General features: G+C 33.8%; 1 pseudogene; it reads right to left on the reverse strand.

Moving 5' to 3' along the window:
* Positions 1-9,170: 9,170 nt before the first annotated feature.
* On the reverse strand, positions 9,171-11,692 carry LOC101707978 (heterogeneous nuclear ribonucleoprotein D-like pseudogene; annotated as a pseudogene).
* Positions 11,693-18,945: the final 7,253 nt, after the last annotated feature.

The following is an 18,945-nucleotide window of genomic DNA, read 5'->3' on the forward strand; positions in this document are numbered from 1 at the left end:
AAAGGCCACATTTTAATCTTTTAAAAGGTATTGTTGTGTTCTCTGAATTTTCTCAACCATCTACTGTCTTCCTGCCATTTAAGCCTCATGCCCAGGAAACAATTTGCATAGCTGGAACTGAAGGAGCCTGTCTATGATTATTCACTTTGTGTTTAGTGGTGTTACAGATTGTGCTGTCTAAAATCAGAAGAATCAGCTATGTGTGTTTCCTATTGTTGTGCAAACAAAACTACAGGTGGCTTATTGGCTTATTTTCCTCATCATATGGCTAATTTACCCAGACCTTTCTTCTGAAACATTTAAAGTCATATTCACATAGTGAACACCACTACAAAAATCATATGCTTCTGTAATGCAAACATTTTCTGTGAATCCATTTTGCTTTTCCAATTTTATATACAAAAGGAGTTTTTATAAAATTGACATTTATAGATTAAAAAATTTATTCCTCCTATTTTCCTGGACACTAAATAGTGGTTAATTCCACTCTTGTGTAATGTATCTGGATCTATTTCAAGGTAAGAGAGAGTGATTTTAGAGATTTTGATAGGTTTTCATTTCCATTGCAGTGTTCTATTTTCTGAAGATTTTAGCCAAACTTGCAAGTGCATGTGAAATTGGTTATCTTATTGATTCATTTTTAACTTTTTAATATTTTAAGAAAAATATTTCATACTGAGAAATATCTAATTTTCATAATTTAATGAAGAACATACAATGTTTTGCTTTATTCTAATTTAACCTTTTTGATAATGAGAATTCTTTCTTTGATTACTGGTGAGAGTCATAGAACAAATCCATTATTAGAGCATTTGTTTATAGGTAGCCTTTATAAATATAAAACTTCATTTATTCACAATAAAAAATCATATCATACAGAATAAATGAATGTAGTGTGAGCTTCAAGTGAGGTGGTTTAGTTTGCACAATTATTTTCCTTTTGGTAGAGTATAACAGTTTATACTCATTAGAGTCTTGAATAACTCCAAAGTCAAAGGTTTGGTGTCTGTTTTTATAATGGTGTTTGATGTAATAAAATTCTCCTTACCAATTAGTGTTGGAATCCTGGATAAATATTCCCTCAAGAGGAAAACTGTGATGTATCTTTAGTGTCTGTTCTGACATCACTCTTTACTGATCTGTAGCTGAGGCGAGATGGTTTATAGTCACAAAACCACAAGGTACCAATGAGGTGTGATTGGCCATAGGTGTAAGCCCTTATGCTTCACAACAACGCTCTACTTGTACAAGACTGGAACACAGAATACCCGGAGTTCATCATCTCAGATTAATAAACTTGTCAAGACTGAGACTATTCCTCAAGCTTAGAAATAAACTTTATAGATTATTTTTTTCTATACCTAAATTTGTGATTATATATTGGAATTCCAAGATCAATATTCACCTTTTTGACTAAGTGTACTTTATAAAACAATTATTAAAAAATAACAAGAAGAAAAGAAAGAATAATAAGAAATATACCGGGTCTCTAAAGAATGATGTGTTATTAATATTTTCATTCCTTTTAACTTACAGTGACCATCAATTACTAAAAAAGATATAGGAAGGTACCAAAGGAAACATTTACAAAACCTTGTATGAACTACAAGTAATTCAGGAATTAAAATTTGTACTAATCAAACTTTAAAAACAGCTTTTTTAGTTCACAAAAAGATTATTTATTCAAAAGAAAATAATTAACATTCAGCTTATTGAATTATTATTAGTTTTCCAGGACCCTTCTAAGTGGTGAAGACATACAAGGAAGCTGAGATCAGGGACCATGTGAGGCTTCTATTCTACTGCGATCAATGACTAGACACAAAAAAGTAAATCAATAAGCAAACCAGTTGCTTAAAAATACTGCGTGTTGATGTGGATAAATACCATAAGAAAAAGGAAATCAGGAAAAATGACAAGAAGGGCCGTCGGATATGATTCTGTTGAAGATGACCAGGAGTCGCATGCCCTTACACAGCAGTGTTGGTATTTGTGCCAGGGCCTACAGGAGAGAGGCAAAGAATCCTCGAAAGTATTTGAGTTCAGAGTCTGGATGAGTTCAGAAGCTTGAGCCTGGCCCAGGACCTGCTCTGCAGCCTCTGGAACAGCACTGACGCTGGGCTGAGAGAGAAACCAGCCTCAAGACTGCCAGCCTGAGAGCTCCAGGCAAATAGGAGTGGGAAGTCTTATGCGGACTCTGACTACTTCGCTCTATGGTTAAAGAAATACATCTCTTGGAGCTGTAAGAGAAATATTAACAGGCTCATCCTAAGTAGTTACTAAGATGTTGCTCCTAAGATCATTTTTAAAAACGGCTGGATCAGCTGGAATGACCTCATTACCTGACCTAATGTTATGTATGGATTAAGAAAGTTGCTGGTCAGGAAAAATGACTGCCACTGATCTATGGACTAACAAGAGAAAAAAAAAGGGGGGAGAGTTTCATTAAAATATGAACAAAGTAAAACATACACAGTTGTCCATAGTCTCTAGTTTTGATTTCAATATTAGAGGGAGAAGAAATTTGTTCCTTGTCAATTTACACAGAAGATGAATGGATTTCTGAAACTCCACGTAGTGACCTCGGACACATGGCTCCTCCTTTCCGTGGTTTTGAACGTTTTGAAAACAGATGACTGAGAGCTGAAGGAGCGGATTGGTGAGTTTTTCTTTATGTTTTAAAGTGCTAGCATTTAAGAATCAAAATGGCATTATAAATAGGGACGTATGTCACAAAAGGGCAGGACAGGTTGTTAATAATCTGTGAAGTGAACACCCAAATATAAAGCCATATCTGAATATGATGCGAAGGAACAGAAATATAAAACGTACAGAAAACATTTTTTTTTTTCTTTTTTTATCACTAGTAAGGAGCTCTTTGAACTATTTTAAAATTGACATTCTTTCCAACTAACCAAAGAGCTATGGTGCCACCTACTGGCCAAATGATTCGCATTCGCAAGATGTTGCAATTAACGTTAAAAAAACTACAGTAAATAATTTAGAATCATTATTTTCAGAATGAGGTTCACAAAATACCTGTGAGTTAATTTAAAAAAATGCGTTGGAAAATTTTAGTTTCGACTTTTGTATTTATTAGAAACCAAAACAAGTACACTGTAATATTTTAGCTGGCCTTGTCTGTTGATAATGGAATTCATTTCTCATGTCCTAAGAAAAATATTCTCATACATTATAAGTGTTCTAGCATTATTCAAAGAAGCAAAAAATGTGTTTTGGGGGATTCTCAAAAAAAAAAAACAGCTTTTAACAATATATAACAAAATATAGGCAAGGTTTAAAAATGGAAAACTCCAAAGTAAGTCTTGGTTAATGAGTAGCTGTATTAAAAGTGAATCATAGAAGCCGTAATAATACACTGGATTTTTTTTTGAGCATTAACGTTCTTAAAATAGCTGTGGCACTTAAAGCCTTTCTATTTAGAAACATTAGCACCTAAGCATCTCACAGAGCTACTGAGAAACTAGCCATTTGTTCTCTGTAGCTGTTTCTTTTTGTTAGAAAGGGGTAGCAGTGTGTGCGGGTATAAGACACTCTCCAGCTATTATTAACTACCAACAAAGCACACTGATGAATTTACACCACATAATCCCTAACCTGCCTGTGTGATTATGCACTCCTTTGATATGATTCTTATCCTTTGGCAAATTGTTTCGTCTAAAATGACTGCTTCTCTTTTTAACAAATAGAAGCTTTAATTTTGGTAAGGGAACAGAAAAAATAAACAATGAGAGGAAAACAGGAATCAGACACTTAAAAAATGTAAGATAGTATAATTTTTTATTCAACATCTTGTTCCTCACCTTCTTCCACCCATAAAGCTTTATATTGGCATCATTTGAAACGCAAATTATAGAAATTGGAGAAGGAAAGGGTAAGTCAAATAATTCCAGCTTGCTCTCAGAGCAAAGCCACTCTGAGATCGTCAGCCTTTGAACAACTGAGCTTTAATGTTTCTACCCCTGAATCCTTAATCAAATAGATTGGCTCATCAGAAAGACTTTTTTGAACACTTGCTTAAATTTTAATTTGTCTTTAACAAAGCAAACTCCCACATTTTTCCCACATATGTTTCATGCTCTGCGGGATACTTTAAACTTTGGTAAGAATCTCATCATTTCTCTTTTTATGTTACTATATACACATATTTTTCTACTTCTCTTTGTCATTGTTGCTTTTATTTTCTCCATCCTCATTAGCTTTTACTTCGGCATTCTCTTAACCAGTTTTTTTTTTTTTTTTTTTTGCACATGTTCATATTCTGATACACTGAGCCATCAAATTTATTGGAGCAGGCACAGTTAGCTGCCTTCACTGTGTTGATTTTCAGTGACATTGATTCAAACTCAGGGACTGCTTCTCCTAGTAACTGACACACACTTTTAAACTTAGAACTTTAAAAACTATCGTGTGAAGGCCACAAGAAATTTGATAACCTTAACTTTTATTTTTTCCATCTTTGAATTTTCCCTGAAATATAATGGAAATGATTATTTTCAAAATTAATTCTTCTTGGTTATGATTCAGATAACTTTGATGCTGGTATCATCATATACATGTGTATGGTAAATTCTAAGAATTGGATAATATGACTAATATAGAATGAAGAGAAAGAGAAGGTAGTCAATGTTCTAAGTGGTAATGTTTTAATACCATTTACTATGTACACAATATGATTTAGTCATTCTACATGTCTGCCAGTAATACAATATAGTATTTCTTCCTATTCCACATAGCATTCTCCATGTATGTCATGTAATTACAAATATCATTCGCTACCATTTATGTATAGAACAACTTGAGAATCTGAAGTTGATGTGAATTTTTTTAAAGGCTCAGAAGAATTAGTTAGGTATAAAGTGAAAAAGCAAAAATGAGGAATAAGGACCAGAGAAAACAAATTTGTTTGGTAACCCTATGTTCACTAAATTTAATTAAAGTATTTTAATAGTTAAAAATAAGGTTAACGGTATGATAATGGTAACTATGGCAGCTAGTGGTTCATAAAATATCATGAGATTAAATCTACTCAATCTTTACCTTTAAATACTTCTTCCTTAAGTTTGGTGTTTTTTAGAAGTATATTGGTGATGTATGTTTTAAGACTCAAAAAGACACTTAGGAGACTTAGAAAAGCAAAACATACAAGAGCACCAATGCACAATGCCACACAGTGTTCAGGATTCTCTTCCTCTCTACTGACACAAAGTCACTGAAGAGAGGAACTGCATTCTTTCATGTTGTACTTATTCATGTCATTGAACCTGGAACCCCAAAACAATTGCTGCTTAGTGGGGCAAGGAAGAAAGGGAAATTGAGTAATTTGGATATTGACTGTAGCCCACAAGCTCCTGTGGTAGGTTTAGTCTGCATGGGATGCTATTGGAAGGTGGTGAAACATTAGGAGCTGAGGGCTAGTGTTCTTTATGTCATTGAGAGCATACATTAAAGGGACTGCAGGAAGTTGGCCCCTTTCCTGACTCTCTTTTGCTTTCTGACTCATGATACCAGGACTTTGCTCGGTTGCACATACACTACCATTACTATCCACCACTCCACCAAAACCACAGAGCAGTGCATTTGCCAGATTTTGTACTGAAACTTCCAAAGCCAAAATAAAACTTTTCTCAATTATCCCAGATATTTCATTATAGTGACGTGAAGATGGCTAATACAGGGAAGGATAAAAGAATAGAAAGGAATGGTTAGAATCCTACACAGTTAATTCAGTTTTATTTCCATGATTCTATGACAAAAACTTTAAATAGAATTAGAATATCTACCATGTAAGATAATTCTCATTATATAACTTATAACATGTACTTTTCTCACACAATCCATTGAAGAACTTAACTTCATTTTCAATTTTAAATTATTTCAATTTAGCCAAAGATATAATTTTCCAGGCTGGTTAAAAAGTAAAAGGAAAAGAACTCTTTTAATTTATTGAAGTACTAGTATCTTGTAATTGCCCAGTCTGCTTCAAGTAGTCGTCGTAATCAGAGGAAAACAAAAACTTTTGATGCACCATTTTTCTCTACCCTGGGTTTCAAATAAATGTCTGCTTTAACCTTGTCTAAATGACTCTACATATCCTGAAAGGGACCTAAAAAGGACTTAATTTTCCCTGTCACTGTGTTTGTGGAAACGTTCAGTCTCTCACATAAGTAATCAGATCAAAACAGTGGAAACAATGCCTTTCTTTTCATTCCATAGCACACTAACTATACAGATAGAAGGAATTAATTGAAAGAGAAAATTCACATGACAGGGGCTTAGTTTTATATTAAGCACAGGAAAAATTAGTTTTGCAGAGAAAAATTCTTTCATCCTCTAGATGATATCTTTAATTGTCTTACTAGTCAGTTATTCTGCTCTAAATAGTAAACAGAGAAACTAAAAAGTGGCTATGACTACTCCAAAATCTATTAAAAGACCTAACTTGGCATCTTCCCCAAGGTGGAATTTCTAAAGCATTGGTTCTATGCTTAAGTTGGCGACAAGCCAGTTGGAATGATAAATCACACAAGCACACATACACACCCACACACAATTTGTCACACTGCTATAACCTCTCAAGCTCATGTACATTGTCATCTTAGAATTGGGAATGGGAGAAGAGAGAGAAGCCTGTGAACAAAGTTTCTCAGAGTCCTTGAATTTGAGGCCAGACAGAAAAGCAAGTCAGAGGAGCCCAGGATACTTGTCACTTGGAGAGGAGGAGGATCATGGAGTTCTTGTATGTTACGGATTCACAAAGCAGCATTCCATTATGTATTGACTCAAAAATGAATTTAAAAAATTTTTCACTTTATTTTATATATTTATATTTGGGGAACATAAATAACCTATGGCCAGATTTTATGCATAAATCATTTTATCAATATTGTTAGACATATTTTATAAAAAGAAAATGGAAATTTTTTTCCTAGTGTTTTTAAATAAATATATAACTCAAATTATCTATTCATATTGTATGCCAAGTTTCACAAAAAGATGTGTGCATTATTTTTACACAAAAAGCTTTAGAAAATTATATGATAGATAAGTAGATGAAGCATATGTCAATATATCAAACTTTGGATATTTATCAAACTTTCCTAACTTGTTGATTTGAGCTTCACTTAATTCTAACATGCCTATGGTTTGTGTAGTAATAAATACATTATTTAGAAGGTATTTACAAATAACATCAATAAACAAAAAATCAAATTACAATGCATATATATCTATATATCAAAAATACTATATATCAAACAGATGAAGTTTACAGATAACCAAATAGTTGATTGTCGAGGTTATCAAGTCATAGCCTATATGTTCCTGTTTGTTTTACAGGATATTCTATTTCTAGAAAAATTGAATAATTGAATAAAAATTTTTACTGTTTCTTTTGATAGGTAATATTTCATTGCTAGCATAATCTAGTTGAAGAAAAATTTATGGTCTGAACATTGAACTTCAGTTTTATTTCACAATTTCCATCTCATTATAAGTGAATACACTTTCTTTACTCTCTTGTATTACTCTGCAGATCAAAGGTGGAATCTACTAGGAATACTACATTGTGACATATATACATATTAATTGAATTTTCTAAAATTTTCCATTTTAGATCCATATATTTTTCAAAGTGACAGACATTTCTAAGTAAACAGAAAGAAAATGATATATCCATTGAAGAAATTCAATTAAAACAAATACTGGCTACTTCTCAAATTGGGGGGAAAAATTTTTAAAAGATAACACCAAATAATTTTCTCATGGATGGAAGACATGGACAACAACCATGACAACAACAACAAAAAGATTGGTTTTGCTTTCGGGAAACTGAAGACTTGGTTCTAAGAGAATCTTGCAATGTATGCAATATGTATTAGCAGATCATATCTCTTTTCATTTTCTCTGCCACTGTCATCGTTCAGCACAGTTTGTTTATGGGAGGCCTCATTAATGGTTCTTTACAGGTGACCCCTGCTGTAGAGGGTATTGCTACTCCACGGGTTTCTATCACGCGATTTCCCGGGTATGTCAAAAGCATATGTCAGAGCAGAAAGGGCAGAGATAAACCTTGGGGATTCTAAAGAGTGACACCTGGCTGGAATTCAATTTGTCAGGAAATGCAAATCTGTGTTACAATGCACCGAGAAGCTTGGGTTAGCTCAAAATTACTCATTTACTGGAGTTTAAAATTAACTGTAAGGGTCCTCTATGATAGTGTTTAAACTCTGTACAAACATAATGCTGAAATATTTAAACCCAGTGCAAATTGTGTTTTGATTCAAGACAATGAATATGCTTAATTAAACTGGCACAGAAAACGTAAATATTTCAGCTAGTATTGCATTAACGTTAAACCCTGGGAATTAAATTGTACATTTCTAATCTTTCATAATGATGAAATTCAAAATGCTATTGTTGTGTTTATAAAGGAGTCCATTGTTAGGCAGCATATTCATTATGAGACAATGGTTACACATCTAATTACACAGCAGGAAATGTATTCAATGGTTCAATATTGTATATAATCATAATAGATTTCACTCAAAATACCTCAAAATGATGTAATGTTGAATTCTAAGGACTAAAGTCATGAAAAGAGAGAAGCTATCCCATATAGGTAACGTTTGTAATTATAGTCATATTCCAATTTAGCAGACAGTAAATTGTATTAATAATAAAACAAACTGTCATTTGATTTAACTAAAACAGTGATCCTTTCATGGTAAAAATACTACGCTTTATCTAAGAATTAACAATAAGCAGAAACAAAAAAAAATAGCCCCTTTGAAAAAAACCTCTTGATTGTCTAAAGTGCATAAACGTGGTGGTTCTCTACCAAGGAAATGAACACAAGTTATTTATTTTTATTTTAAAAATTTATTCTGGTAAAATTATTCAGCATGAACTGTATACTACTAATTGATTAGCTGTTCAATTCAGTACTGTTAGATATGTCTGCACTGTTGTACAAGATATTTACATAGAAGTACTTATTTGGGGTTTAACATGAAATCATACAAATAAAATTAGTATAAACACAAATCCACACTGAGTCATAACACATAGCAAAGGACAAAGTAAAAACAAAGAAAACTAATTGGCAGCTATGTACAGTTGGACACAGCTGTGTCTCGTACACTAAAAAGTCTTCTACAAAATAATCATTAGAGCAACAGAAAGCCAATCTTCACTATTGTCCTGCAAGATTTCTTTAGCATCTCCTGTCTTCTCCAATGTCTTCCTTTTTAGTATGGCTGGTGATTATTTTGGCGATTGCCACCCCCTCGAGATGCTTTGCCGTAAGTGCTCTGTTGACCACTGTAGTCTGCATATCCCTGTCCATATCCGTTGTTCCAATAGTTATACCCAGTATAATCATATGCGCCATAGCCACTATAGTTTTGCTCTCCACCCTAGGCACAATTGTAATTTCCATATCTTGATTATAATAGTTATTAAATCCTTGGTTCCAGTTTTGGCCCTGACCTCGGCCTCGACCCCTAGTACCCCCTCGCCCACCAGCTGTGGCACCTCTTCCTCCTTTTTGTTGTTGCTGTTGCTGCCGATATACCTCTTTGGGTTGTGCAACTTTGATTTCACACTTTCCAGAACCAATCTGATGGTATCTGCTTTCCAACAATTTCTTGACTGGCTTTTCATCTACATATGTGTTAAAACAAAATCCTCTCCTTTCATTTGGTTTTGTATCCATGGGAAGTTCAATATTTTCAATCTCTCCAAAGGCTCCAAAAATTCTTTAATTTATTCTTCAGAAATATCTGGGCTCAATCCACCCACAAAAACCTTTTTAGGGGGTTCTTTTCTTTTAAAGCTTTGGACCTCTTGGAGTCTTATCAATTTCCCATAGAGTTTGTGTTCTTTTAGCTCCAAAACCTTATCAACGCTAGCAGCATCTTTGAAAAACACAAATCCAAACCCTCTTGATCTTCCAGTGACTGGGTCTATTTTAATTGTGCAGTCTATAACTTCCCCAAATTGAGATAAATATCCTGTCAGATATTTCTTGCTTGTATCCCAGCTCAAGCCTCCAATAACATTTTACCACCATCCTGCTGGTTCTAGCTCACGTTTGTCTTGGACCCCTCGGTGAACTCCTTTATATTGCTGTAGTCATTCATGTCCTCCATGGTGGTGGAGCCATTGGCAGGGGTGAGCGGGTGCGCGGTCCAGGGTCTTGGGGGTGCTGGCTGTGGCAGAGCATTGTATGGAGCTGGATTTAAAATAGCAGTAGAAGAAACAACAGATATTTAGAACATATTTAGCATATGTGGATGACTAGTTATGATTCAGTGTGGATTTGTGTTTATACTAATTTTACTTGTATGATTTCATGTTAAACCCCAAATTAATGCTTCTGTGTAAATATCTTGTACAACAGTGCAGACATATCTAACAGTACTGAATTGAACAGCTAATCAATTAGTAGTGTACAGTTCGTGCCAAATAATTTTACCAGAATAAATTTTTAAAATAAAAATAAATGACTTGTGTTCATTTCCTTGGTAGAGAACCACCACATTGTATAACTGATAGTTTATACTCCCTGAATGTGGTTCTCCATTTACCATTGCTCTAGTCCCCAACAATCACCCTTCTAATCCTTACTTCTGTGACTACAAATATTTTAAATAGCATATAAAAGTAGAATCATGCAGTATTTAACCATCTGTGGCTGGCTTATTTCACTTAACAAAATGTCCCCTAAGGTCATTCATGTTGCCTTATATTGTAGAATTTCCTTTATTTTAAGAGTAAATTATACAACATTGTATACATATATAATCTATTCCTTATCCGTCCATCTAAAAATGGACACGTGGGCTTTTTTGACACCTTTTTTTCCCTTTTCTATTTAATTCTTGCCTTACCTGATGGACATAGTCTGTTGGGCTTCATGGCATTGTGACCTTAATTGTTTTTTCCTAGGATATTGTGTAGAATTTTTTGTAGTGGTGGTTTGGTATTCATGAAGTTCCTGAGGTGCTCTTTGTCATGAAAGTATCTTATTTCTCCATCAATTTTGAAAGATAGTTTTTCAGGGTACATCATTCTGGGTTGGAGGTTGTTTTCTTTTAGGGCTTGAAATATTTCATTCCAGACTCTCCTTGACTTGAAGGTTAGTGTTAAAAAGTCTGCGGTGATTCTGATGGGCTTTCCTTTGCATGTGATTTGTTTCTTTTCTCTAACTGCTTTTACTCTTGTTCTTGTGTTGGATTTCTGGAATCTTGACTATTATATGTCTACATGTAGATTTTTTTGATCACAGCTAGTTGGAGTTCTATATGCCACAATTATCTTTACATGAATTCTTTTTCCCTGTTTGGTAGGTTTTCTGCAATTACTTTTGTGAATTGCTTATTTATGTCTTTTGCACCATCTCCTACTCCTTCATTGACTCCAATAAATTTTAAGTTATTTTTGGCATCATCCAGTAGTTGTTGGATTGATTTCTCATGGTCCCTTGCTATTTTTAAGAACTCTTTTTTTTTTAGTGTTTGCTAACTGCAATTCTATCTTCTATATCTGAAATTCTGTCCTCACCTTCACGTATTCTGCTATGGAAACTTTCAATAGAATTTTTAATCTCTTGGATATCTTCTTGGATGTGTTTCATGTTTTCTATCTCTTTCCTATGCTGGGTATTCATGGTTTCCATATTTTTCCTCAGCTCCTCTATTTTTTTTTATCTGTGTCTGCTTTAGTTATTAATCATGTCTTTCATCTCTGCTGAGAAATTTCATCTCTATATGAGAAATTATGATTTCATTTCTTCCAGAGCCTCTTTTATCTGTTTTGTTACTTCCCCTCTTACTAGTTCAGGGAGTCCAGGTGGTTGAGTTTTGGATTGTTCCATCCCATTGCCTGCTGTAATTGCCTTTGGTGAGCTGAAAGTCTGGGTTTGCATCTTGTTTAGGTGTCTTCTTATTTCTATTAATTTGTTGTTGGTGTTTTTGGTTTAATTCCTGGGTTGATATTTGTATATTGTTTATTGCAAGTATCTTTATTGCTAATATTTAGAACCTTCAGGGAATGGCTACTGCTCTGATTGCCTTCCAGGTATAGCTGGCCTTTGGGTTTTGAGTCTGTAATGACCCTTAGGCAATCCCAGTCTTTGTATAACAGGAAGAACACCTGACTAGAACAAGCACATCACCTTAACCAAATTAATACAATCAGCATCAGCAATAGCATCAAATACAGTCTAGAAAGTGACAAATTGTGGTAACTATTAACCTGCCACCTTTAACCACATGAACTAGTCTTTTAGTTATATATGAAAATCTAGAACCAATCAAAAATATGTTTTCAGTAAATGAACCCTTCAATACAGTGAATTTACCCTCTGGGGGGAATACTTAGAAGAAGATAGGGAGAGGATAGATAAATAGTAGGAGAGGAAAAGGTTAGAAGTAAGGCTAGAGAACACAGAAAGATTCTATAAACTTTGGGAAACTGGTGAAGACAGGAGGAAAAGAGAGAAGGAATGAACAGAAACAAGAAGAGAGCAAACTAACAGCAACAAGAAAACTAGAAACTGTATTCACACTCCTATAAAAATAAGAACAATCAAGAAAAAGACAAAGCAGGACAAAAACAGGAGAAAGAAAGAAGAGAAAGAAGAAGAAAAGAAGAAAAAGAAAAAAAATGAACCCTTCAAGGTGTGTCTCTGCTCTCACTGGTAAACAACATGGGCAGTGTCACCTAATCCAACAGGCAGCCATAGTCCACAAAATTCAGGCTGGTTTCTGGCTGTAAGACTGGAAATGAGCTCCCTGATGTCCTGTGGTTTGAACTCTGCAGGGTTCTACTGCAGGTGGAGCTGCCCCTCCCCCACAGTGAGTTTGGGTTGCAATAGGAGGTGCTGATCCCACTAACTCACCAACCACTGGAGCCTTTTGTGTCTTTATTGCAATGACTCTCTGTGCTCTCCCAGTGAGCTCCAATTTTCAACAAGACTCAGAGAGGCCCTCTGTCTGCTGCTCACCACTGTGCCATCTTCCTGAGCTCAGAAGGATGGTTTTTCTCCACTCTGACAGTGAGTTCTGAATTCCTGCACCAGACTGCACTATCCCAGCAGGCTTCTTTGCTGTCCCAGTGGCCTTCTTGGCGGGGGCTTGCACCACCATGCTGCTTTTTCCACATTTTGGCTCATGTGATTAGTGTTGTAGAGAAACAGAGAGTGATACTATCTTTTGAAAATAGTGATGTCAATTCTTTTAGGTAAATTCTCAGAATAGGAATCACTGGGTTACATGAATATTTTTATATTTTTGAAGAATAATCATACTGGTTTTCATAGTGTTTGCACCACTTTACATTCCCACTAGTAGCATACAACTTCATCAATACTTTGTTTTCTGATCATAACCACTCTGATACTCATGAAGTGATATCTCATAATTTTTTATTTGTATTTCCATGATAATTAATGTCATTAAACATTATTTTGTATACCCATTAATCATTTGCATATCTATTTTAGGAAAATGTATATTTAATCACTTGTGCACTTAAAAGCATAGACTTTTGCATTTCAAAAAACCCTCCATAGGGCCAGGGATTTAGCTCAGTGGTTTTGCCACCTGCCGTGCAAGCGCAATGACCTGAGTTCAATCCCCAGTACCAAAAAAAACCCAAACTCTCCATAGAATTATACATATAAAATTAAAAAGTATGGCCTCAATAAATGACCCAATTTTATAGCTTAAGAAACTAGAAAAATAAGAAAAAAACAAACTAAACCCAAAGGTAGTAAAATGAAGAAAATAATTAAATGAGAACAGAAATAAACTAAATGGAAAATAAATAATCATTTAAATTGTGAGGAAACTGAATTGATTTAAAAAAAAATAAAATTGACAAATCTTTTTTTTTGGTACCAGGGATTGAACTCGGGACCTTGAGTGGCAGGTGCCGGAACCACTGAGCCAAATCTTCAGCCTCTGAAATTGACAAATTTTTAACTAGATTAAAAAAGATAGAAGATTCAGATGAAAAAAATCACAAGTGAAATAAGATATAACTGAACCCAGAGAAATTAAAAAAAAATTGCAAAGTAACTAATATTAACAATTATACAGTAAACTAGATCACCTAGAGGAAAGAATAAATACCCAGAAATATACAATGTATCAAGACTGAACCATGAAGAATTAGAAAATATAAATAGTACTAACAGCTAAGGTGATTAAATCAGCATTACTACTACTACAACTACTACTACTACTACTACTGCTACTACTAATCCCTTCAAAATAAAAGCCCAAGGCCAGATGGCCAAACTAGTGAATTCTAATGAACACTTAAAGAATTAATGTTAATTTTCTGAAAGTATTTTAAAAAAATTAAAGAGGAATGTACATTTTAAAACTCATTTTATGAGACTAACATTAACCCATAGGTATCAAAGCCAGGAAGCCATTAACAGACACAAACAAACAAAAAAACAAAACTACATGCTGATATCTTTGATAAATATAGATGCAAAAATCCTAAGAAGAAATATACAGAATTCAATAGCACATTAAAAGGATCATGCATCATAACCAAATGACATTTATCACTTCTATACCTAAAATGGAAGAAGGTTAAATTGATGTAGAAAAACTAACATGATATACCACATTAACAGAATAAATAAAAAATAGTACTATCATCTTAATATATGCAAGGAAACATTGATAAATTTGATACATATCCATAAAAATAGCTATCAACAAACTAGCTGTATTTGGAATTTATCTCAACATAGTACAGGCTGCCCAGGATAATCCCAATAGTAACATCATGCTCAACTGTGAAGAACTGAAAAGTTTTCCTTTAAGATTAGAAACAAGACAAGGATGCTTACACTTTGGCACTTTTATTTAAACTAGTAGTGAAAATCCCCTCCAGAGAAATTAGTTAAACAAGCAAGTAAAATGCTTCCAAATTAGAAATGAAGAAATAAAATTGTCCTTGTTTTCAGATGACATGATATGGTATATAGAAAACTCTACTTATTACAGAATTATACCTGCTTCAGTAATAAATTTAAGTGTATGAAATCAATGTGTAAACATTAGTTGCATTTCTATATATTACCAACAGTATAATAATAAAAAAGGAAATTATCACATTTATAATAGTATTTATATATATATATTTTTTGGGGGTACTGGGGATCAAACTCAGGACCTTGCGCTTGTGAGGCAGACGCGGTGTCACTGAGCCAATCCCTGGCCCTATGATAGTACATTAAAGAATAAAATACTTCAAAATAAAAAAGGGTATAAAAGACTTTATATGGAAAATTATACAAAAATTAATGAAATAAAGGCAAAATAAATGTAAAAGTAAGTTTTGGTCATGGATTAGAAGTCACAATACTGTTAAAATGACCATAATACCCCATGTGATCTGTAAGAGTTAATTTAATTGCTGTCAAAACCTCAGTGGCATTTTTTTAAACAAGAATAGTAAAAAGAATCCCAAAATTCATTTGTAAGCACAAAAGAGCACAGATAGCCACAGCAATTTTGAACAAGAAGAACAAAGCTGAAGATATCAAGTTTCTTGATTTCAAAGTATGTATTATAAATCTCTAGTAACCAAAACAATATGGTACTGGCCTGAAGACAACCACAAAGACCAATAGAATAGAATGGAAAATTCAGAAATGAATCTACACATATATGATGAATTGAATGGCAGTATCAAGAGTACACAATGAAAAAGTATAGTTTCTTTAACAAATATTTAAAAAATTGGTTACCCACATGCAAAAGAATGAAATTTGAACTTTATATTGTACCATATACAAAGCAACTCAAAATAGGTTGAAGAAACTAGAAGATTCTTCCAAATAAATATGGAAGAAAGCTTTAGGATCTTGATCTTGATAAGGATATCATGGAAATGACTCCCCTGCCCCCCCAAAAAAACAAGGAATAAAAGCAAAATTATATTAGTAGAAATACCTCAAACTAAAAGACTCATATACCTCAAAGGAACAAGTCAATAGAATGTGAAAGAAACTTACAGAACAAGAAAATGTATTCCAAAATATATACCTTATAAAAGGTCAATTTCCAAAATATTTGGCACTCATAATTGGGTAGTGTTCTCCAATTTGGAATACAGACAAAATATGAAAATTGGTCATTTCTTACTCTGATATTAGATAATCAAGGCTGTTACTGTTGAAATCTAATACACAATGTGATTTGTATTTGTGAATATATTTGGGATTTGGGACTTTTGGAGGTAATAATGTCATAAAAAGGTAAAGTCTGGATGTGTAGGATTAATGCCCTTATAAAAGAGGTCAGGCAGTGCATATAAGTTTATAATGAGAAATTAGGAGTTGGTGAAGGCAAAACCTAACCATACTGATACAATAACCTTGGAATTCCAGCCCACAGGACTGTGGGAAATGAATTTCTGGCTGTTTATAACCCATGTAGCATATAATAATTTGTTGTAGTAGACCTAGATAATGAAAACATGTAAAATTCTTTGTAAAGATGCTAACAGCCTCTTACTGGTGACTTATACTACCTACACAATGTATTTCCATTTACTTTGAAAAAGTTTAAAACAAGTAGTCTTATTGCTGCAATGGGGTTTGGGTTTTCCCTATTTGGACATTAATTCATGTAATGTGTATTCTCTGAAATTCTATAAGTGTATAAAGCAAACATAATTAATAAAATTTATTTAAAGGTATTTATAGTACTTAAAAGATCAATCAGAAAGATATAGAATCCTATATGTGTATGAACAATATAACACAGCCTAAAAATATAAAAACAGATAGAAATAATAAAATAAATAGATAAAGCCAGAATTATAATTAATGACTTCAACATCCCCTCTTAGCAATTGATAAAATTATCAAATAATTAATCAGAGATGACATGGAAGAAATAAATTACACAAATGATTACCAGAACAGGATTGACATTTGGAAATCTCCAGCCAATGCTAGCAGAATAAATATTTTTTCCAAGCATCTGTGGAATATTCACCTAGATAGATCACACCATAGGCCATAAACAAACCACAGCAAACTAAAATAATTGAAATTATGCAGACTATATTATCTTGCACAATGGGGTCAAATTAGAAATTAAGAACTCAAAGATAAGAGGAAAATCTCAAAACACGGGGAAGTAGCCAATATACTTCTAAATAATCCATGGATCCAAGGGAAATTGTCAAAAGAAATTTAAAAATAACTGAATGAAAAAAAATACAGCCTATTGAAATATACGATATGCAGCAGGCATAGTATTCAGAGGGACATTTATGGGATTGACTGGTTAAATTAGAGACAAGAAAGGGCTTAAAATAAAAAAATCTATGTTCCATTCTTAGGGAAAAACAAGGAGTGTAAAGTAAACACAAAGCAAGCTGGAGGAAGAAAATATAGATTAAGATAAAAATCAGTAAAATTAAATAGAGGAAAACAAAAGAAAAATCAATGAAACTTAGTTGATTTTTCAAAAACAGCAATAAAAGCTGAAAACTTCAGAAAGATACAAAGTGTGACAAAAATATGGTGAAAGTTTAAATTTAAAAAGGTAGATATTCCAGTAGAAGATACATTACTACTAATCCTCTCAAAATACCCCTGATCTCTTTGAATACACTCATCCCCCATCATCCTTGCCACTTTCTGAATCAGTTCTGGAAGTCCTCTTTCAAGTGTCTTTAGATAGTTTCTCATGGCTCAGTGTCCTGAATTAATTCAAAATGTTTGCCTTCATCATTTTGACTAGGGGAAGGTGTCAGATCTGGTGAATAAGTTGGAAGAAGACACACCATAATGGTTTTATGGGCCTACATTTCTGTTAGATGGAACCACCTTTGTAAATGCAATCTATTGTTGACTAAATTGTTGTGTGGCACATGAATCTATCTTGTGAACAAATGTGCAAAAATTCTCAACAGGAGATTAGCCCATTGCATGAAATGTATGATACAGTGTGTGAAATGATACACTATGACCAAACCAGATTTATTGCAGGCATGCAAGGTTGGTTCAACATTAAATACATTTTGAAATCTACTACATCCACTTATTTAAGAAGAAGGGTTGTATAAACACATCTAGTGATATGGGAAAAAACATCTGACAAAATCCAACATCCACTACAGATAGAAACACACAGCCATCAAAGAATAGAAGGGAATTTTCTGTTATGGGCCAAATGTGTCTTCACCTTGAGAAAAAAACCCTCCTAATACCTAAGAATGTGACTGTATTTGGAGACAATATGTCTGAAGTGGAATGTTAATTAAAATCATTGCAGTGAGCCCTAAGGCAGTGTAATTGATACTTTTATAACATGAGGAAATTAAGAAATAAAAGCATATGGAGGAAAGATGATGTCAAGTCATAGGGACTAGAAGGCTGCATTAGTCAGTTTTCTATTACTGTGACAAAATACCAGAGATAATCAAATTTAAAGACGGAAAGTTTTTTTTTGAATCAGTGTTTTGGTGGTTTCTATCCATGGTTACTTGGCACATTTTTGAGGGTTGTGGGAGTTCTTGTAATGTGTCATAGAAGCAGCTCAAGAAAGAGGAAATTGCTTATCAAATGGAAACCAGGAGGCAAAGAGAAAAAAAGGACAGGGAGGGGCCAGAGTCCCAATATCTCTTTTAAGGCTGTGTGCCCAGTCACTAACTATCCATAGAGACCCTACCTGTTAAAGAGTCCACCGCCTCCCAGTAGTGACACAGAACAGTGCAGAGGCTTTAACGCTGGACCTTTGAGGGACATAAACCATAAACAGAAACCATAGCAATGATCCTCTGCAAGTCAAAGAGCAAGACTTCCAAAAAAAAAGATGCCTGCAGACACTTTGACATTGAACTTTTAGCTTCAGAAGTATAAAGGCATAAAGTTCTCTT

This window comes from Heterocephalus glaber, unplaced genomic scaffold (genome assembly GCF_053883595.1).
Source record: "Heterocephalus glaber isolate CG9 unplaced genomic scaffold, H.glaber_assembly_v1.0 deba00001586, whole genome shotgun sequence".
Lineage (NCBI taxonomy): Eukaryota > Metazoa > Chordata > Mammalia > Rodentia > Bathyergidae > Heterocephalus > Heterocephalus glaber.